General features: G+C 39.1%; 1 protein-coding gene and 1 long non-coding RNA gene across 2 annotated transcripts in view; one reads left to right on the top strand and one right to left on the bottom strand.

Annotated features, from left to right (window-relative positions):
• The window catches only part of LOC135204675 (uncharacterized), a 283920-nt gene that overhangs the window by 224691 nt on the left and 53726 nt on the right, over positions 1-5503 (bottom strand). The gene's annotated exons all lie outside the window — the stretch shown is intronic.
• Positions 4478-5503, top strand: part of LOC135204434 (uncharacterized) — a 1828-nt gene continuing 802 nt past the window's right edge. The window contains exon 1 of the long non-coding RNA XR_010312212.1: positions 4478-4605. This is a non-coding gene — a long non-coding RNA (uncharacterized LOC135204434). The remainder of the gene's footprint in view (positions 4606-5503) is intronic.

The raw sequence follows: 5503 nt of genomic DNA, 5'->3' as shown, positions 1-5503 counted from the left end.
GAAATTTAATAGGAAGTCGGTACGAAGGTACATAGATTACTTTCTGTTTGTCCTTTAGCCTTATTTGATGCTCGATGACATCCGTTTTTCCTAAGGTTCCATCCGTAGTGGAAAAAAACATCATGATATTCAGTTAAAAGATTCAAAAATTTCTGCTGAATTTCTTCTTCTTGAATGTCCTTATTGATTTTGTTCTTTATAGATTGCAAAAGGGATTCATCCGCAACTGATTGAGCGTGATTGATCTCAGCTACGGTAAGAATGCGATGTTTATAAACTTCCACATCCAAGATATGTTGATTTTTGTGGATTACTAAAGTGGTATTCAAATGATTACAGACTTCGATGTTACATTGTTGTTGTGAGCCGACTGTATAAATGACTTGTGTGACGGATAATCCGTGTGTTTTCAGAGTGTCGGAAAGGATTAACATTTCAGATCCTGGCAAGGTTTTCTTTACACGCACTAATATGTTCGAAGTTACGTTCGGCTCGAGAGTTTGCGTGCAAGCTGATATTACGGGTGAGCGAGAATTCTGTTGGGTCGCATGGATTATTTCTTGGTTTATGAGACAAGTGATTGGTTCTTCAATATATGTTACTACTCTGTCTGTCTCCTTATTATCTAAAACTGATTTTAGGGTATTAGAAGACTTATAGAATTTTCCTTTGATATACACGCCGTGTTTTGCAGGGGCTAAGGTAATATTTTGAGTGCCCATAGACGGGTATCCGATAATTACTGCGGGATACATATTAATGTTTTGTACAACGATAAAGGTATCGGAAAACGTGCGCTTACCGACCTTGTACTGAAACATGAGTTACTCCTACCACATTTATTAATTATTTCCTATACCCGAGAGTTTATTCCGGACTTCTCTATAGGGAAGTTTGAAAGAGTAAATGATGAGTCCTTAAATCCATGATATTACGTGGACTACCAGAATCAAAGAACAAAGTAAATGACTTATGGTCCAAATTTACTGCATGTAAGGTTGGTCGTAACTCGTCTTTTCTTATAATTGCGTGAATTTGTTGCAAATCTACGGGAACCTGCACAGATTTTTTGGATTCGGCCGTGTGTTTCATAGGAAAATCGATTGCCTCACAATGATCTGATAAATGATTAAACTGATTATTTGATACAAAAGATGTTGATATGGATGACCCAACATCGTCCTCTCCCCCCTTGGAGCTAACTACGTGGTATTTGCTTTGTTTAGCACTCCTTGAAAATTCGCTTGACCTTGCAAGTTCTGGCTAGATGGCCCAGGAACAGAGGTACCTGAAGCACGATTTGTTTGTTTTTGCTGTTGAGCAGCATTTCCGTTTGCTTGTTTCTTTTTATAGTACTGAGGACCCTTCTTTTTGTTTGCATTGCAACGTTTTGCGTGTTTGTAGGATTCTGCTGTTGATTCCGCGAGAAGCAACGATTATATGAATGAGTGGAACTATTATGTATTGAACAAAAATGCGTCCGACTGTCTGAAATCATGTGACCTGGCCGTTTACAGTTAAAACAAACCATCCCTGCAGCTCGATTATTATTATGGACCACGTTTACTTGTTGTGGTTTATTCTCATTTTTTGCAAAAACTTGAGTAAGCGAGGGATCAAGGTCGGTACATTTAGAAATGTGTTTTTTGATTTGTTTATACACATCTAATTCCGTACTGTTGGGCTGCAATTTTTTGTCAAAACACCGCACTAAAGCTTCAGGCAACATTGCTGTAATGCTCGTGAGGTAAATTAGACGGATAAAATCTTTCATGGCAATTCTGGCACTCGTAACCCACCCGGAGTTACTTAAACTATCTTGATATTCATTTAACCGGTCGGCAATTAGCGCCGCCCGCTCGACAACATTAAGCTGAGTCATGGAGGCTTGGTTAAGGACATTTCTCAATGCCAATACTACATCTAAAGCCTCTTCACCCCCATACACGGCACGTAAACTAATTTTGAACTCGTCCCATGTAGCCGCCTCTTGGAAAGAAACACCTCTTAGATATGCACTTGCGTCTCCTTTAGCAAAGTCTATGAAGCTTTGGGCTTCCTGTAATTGTACAGCTGGGTCTGTGATGCTTTTTGCATTTAATCACTTGTTATGTTTATATCTAAACATATGTTACGAGCACGCTCCTAAGAAACCATGTTTAAAGTAACTTTTGTTATTCAAGGCTTGAATGGTAGCTGTCCGAGCCTAATATAATAAATACATTTTAGAATTACATATCTGTAAATAAAAACCCATGACCTGAGGTCATTGGCGAATTAGGAGGGTCCTACGTGACCAAGGCAAATCTAGATCACGCTATGCGATGTCTGCAGTAGCCTGGTTTAGTCGTTTCGCTTTTGCGAAAGACTGTTTGTATTTAAATGAGCGTCTACAGATGAGATCCATGCCTCAACATTTTGAGGCAGGAACCCATTGACCCGACCTTGAAAAGGTACAATTGCTGACCTAGCGCTCACGAGCGTCACAACATTCGGGTTGCCAGCCGCAGTAGTTGCCGCAGTAGTTGCCATGTTCACTTTTACTTTTTTCTTATCACTCCTATTCCTTGCGGTCCTATCAAAATATCTATAAGAATACACTCGACCACTACGTAAACGCATATGCAATATACTGTATAAATGTGTTGCAAGTAATAGGAAAACCCCACAAAAAGATAATAGAGTACAGATAATTTGATAAAGATATTATTCGGAGAATTCCTGCAAGAAAACGATTAGCAGCAACGAGAAAAAAAATAGTCTGCGGGCGAGAACTCGTAGTTGAAGATTGATTCTGAAATGAATGAAGATTAAGATGGCGAACAACTCACCTCCTGTAATATCGGACTCCTGATGAACAACACTTCACTGAGAAAAAACCTGAATAGATAAAATTCTACTTAGCTCTGGGTTATATGGATAAGGATTGTTGACATGGGATGACGTCACAGTTTCCTCTCTCCCACGTCGGAAGTCGTGATGACGTCACGGTCTCCTCTCTTCCTCGCGTTGCATGAAGAAGTCCAAGATTGATGACGTCACAGCCCCCTTCCTCGCGTTGCTTCCTCTTGGCCTACTCTTCGCGTCCTTGCTAGTGATCGCGCGTTGTTTCTTTATGTGTTTCTTCTTTCTGTTGATGTTCGATGCTGCTCTCGTCCGGTGTTGATTCTCGGAGATATGTGACAACAGTCACTCAATCGTCGATGTTGATGCTTGTATTCTTCTCGATGAAGGACATATCTTCGTCTTCATAAAATGTTGCGTTGATTGAAGATCCCGTTTCCTCTGTTTATTATTGACTTATAGCTAGAAGTTGGTGATTGCAGTTCTTCGGTCGGCTGATATGGGTCTTGTTAATGTTATTCTTCGTTAATCGCTGCCACCAATTCTTAGTCGTTTCGCTTTTGCGAAAGACTGTTTGTATTTTCTTACGACTGTCATTCGTAAGTATTTCTGGTTCCTTCTTTCTCCTATGTGATATCTTAGTAGAGTGGTTCTTCTTAAAGTAAAGGAGATGATTCAAACGGATAAGTTGAATAATAGTAGAACAACTTTATTACTGAACTCCATAACAAGAGAGACAGTTCGGTCGTGAGACCTTTCTGTTTTATCGCTAGAAATGAACTGACTTCTTAGAGCATCACGTTGATAGCGAAAACATTAGCTATCTCAGCGATTCACATAAAAACATACGTAGTCCGCCAGCTCGGAAGTTACAAGTTTCCGGCGCAGGTTAACAGGTCAACCGCTTCCCATGGAAGTTGTTATGCAAAGTTATCAGTAATGCAAAACGATGACATTTTCAAACAAACTTAAACCAGGCTACTGCAAACATCGCATAGCGTGATCTAGATTTGCCTTGGTCACGTAGGACCCTCCTAATTCGCCAATGACCTCAGGTCATGGGTTTTTATTTACAGATATGTAATTCTAAAATGTATTTATTACACTTGGACTGGAGATTATTCACCCCCTACATACCTTTTGGATCTCCCAGTCTGCAGTTTCATGATTTATCCTTAATGCCCTTGGTTCAGTTTTATAGCCAAGGGGACCTCTCTGTCCCAAGGTAAAATTATATAGGTACTTATTGAGCTCATGGCAAATGTTCCTATACTGTCGGTTTCAGTGAACCGCTTGATACTTGCCAGCCACCTATTGATATTTTTGGATTCAGTGCTGTGATTGGATTAGCATCTGATAATCACCCTGATTTGTCCTCCAGACGTGGAGTTGTACCTTGCCTTGCAAGAGTGTAATGGGAAAAATATTCCTTTAATTATTAGTGATTTATTTAGGAATTGATTCATCATCCTCCTCTAATATCTTTGCACTACTGTTGTAAGAGTGATTGGAACTGTAAAATGTTTTCGTTTTTGTTGTGGACACGGATGCATAGCAGTTTAGCCAGTCCTCTGTTTTGTTTATCTTTCACTATGAGCATGGGAGCGCTGTCCTGAATCTTTGTCTGCTTTTTGGTAACACCAGCAGCACATGTAAGGATCACGAATGCTCTCAAGGGAGAAGAAGGACGTCAACCGTTCCACCCTTCATTTGGCTATTTTACCAAATTGTTAATACAAATGATTATCTATCCCTTGGAAGGTAAGCTTTTAAAGTCGTAATATTACCATTAGTTCATTAGTTGGAACATATCACTATCATGAAAGAACAGTAGCAGACGAGGATTCAAGTGCAAAGGTTGCATGCCCAGTCGAACGTGATTACAACGCCTTAACGTGGAAAATTTTCATTGTCGTGAAAGATGCTTCACGTTCATTAGTTGTCATGAAATTTTGCTGTGATAGTTTGGGTTGTAACTTGACGTTTTACAGGGTTGTAAAACGTTAAAAAAGTATTTATGTTTTTCGTTTGTATAAAGTTTTTGCAAATACCAGTGCCATAGGGTACGACAAAATGGCCATCCTACAGGGCATTTTGGGGTTACCCCTACCTCTCTCATGGAAATTTCCACTGCCGATCATGATCTTAGACTATGCTATACAGTAATTTAAGAAGGCCTACCCTAGACTAATCCTGTTTGAATGAGGAATTATGACTATTTTTGGTAAATATAGTTAAGCTATATATATATATATATAAATTCATGGAAAACTTAATTACATAGGACTTAGCCTGTACCCTCGTTAAACTAATCTAACTTGGTGGCCTATTGTAACCTAGTCAAAAATCAGCCATGTAAAATTTTCATAGGCTATCCTTAACGATTTCTGAAGAGGCCTAGGCTAGACTATATCCTGTTTAAAGGCACCATAGTCTAATTTTACCTCATTTTAGTTAAGTTTTTCTCAGAAATCTTTCAGGTAGCTTTGTCCATTGACATATATTATGTACAAACATTTAGTACTGTGTGGAGTAGGGTATCAAATGATTTACACCTTTGTGTACATTAATTGATTCCAGGGCTGCTCCACGTTTGATACTTATCCTATTATGAAGGAAACGCAATTCCCATAGTGTGTAGTTGATATGATATATTTTT

The sequence above is a fragment of the Macrobrachium nipponense genome, chromosome 47 (genome assembly GCF_015104395.2).
Source record: "Macrobrachium nipponense isolate FS-2020 chromosome 47, ASM1510439v2, whole genome shotgun sequence".
NCBI classification, from domain to species: domain Eukaryota; kingdom Metazoa; phylum Arthropoda; class Malacostraca; order Decapoda; family Palaemonidae; genus Macrobrachium; species Macrobrachium nipponense.
Note: the sequence above shows the minus strand (reverse complement) of the source record. Positions and strands in the feature narration are given on the sequence as shown.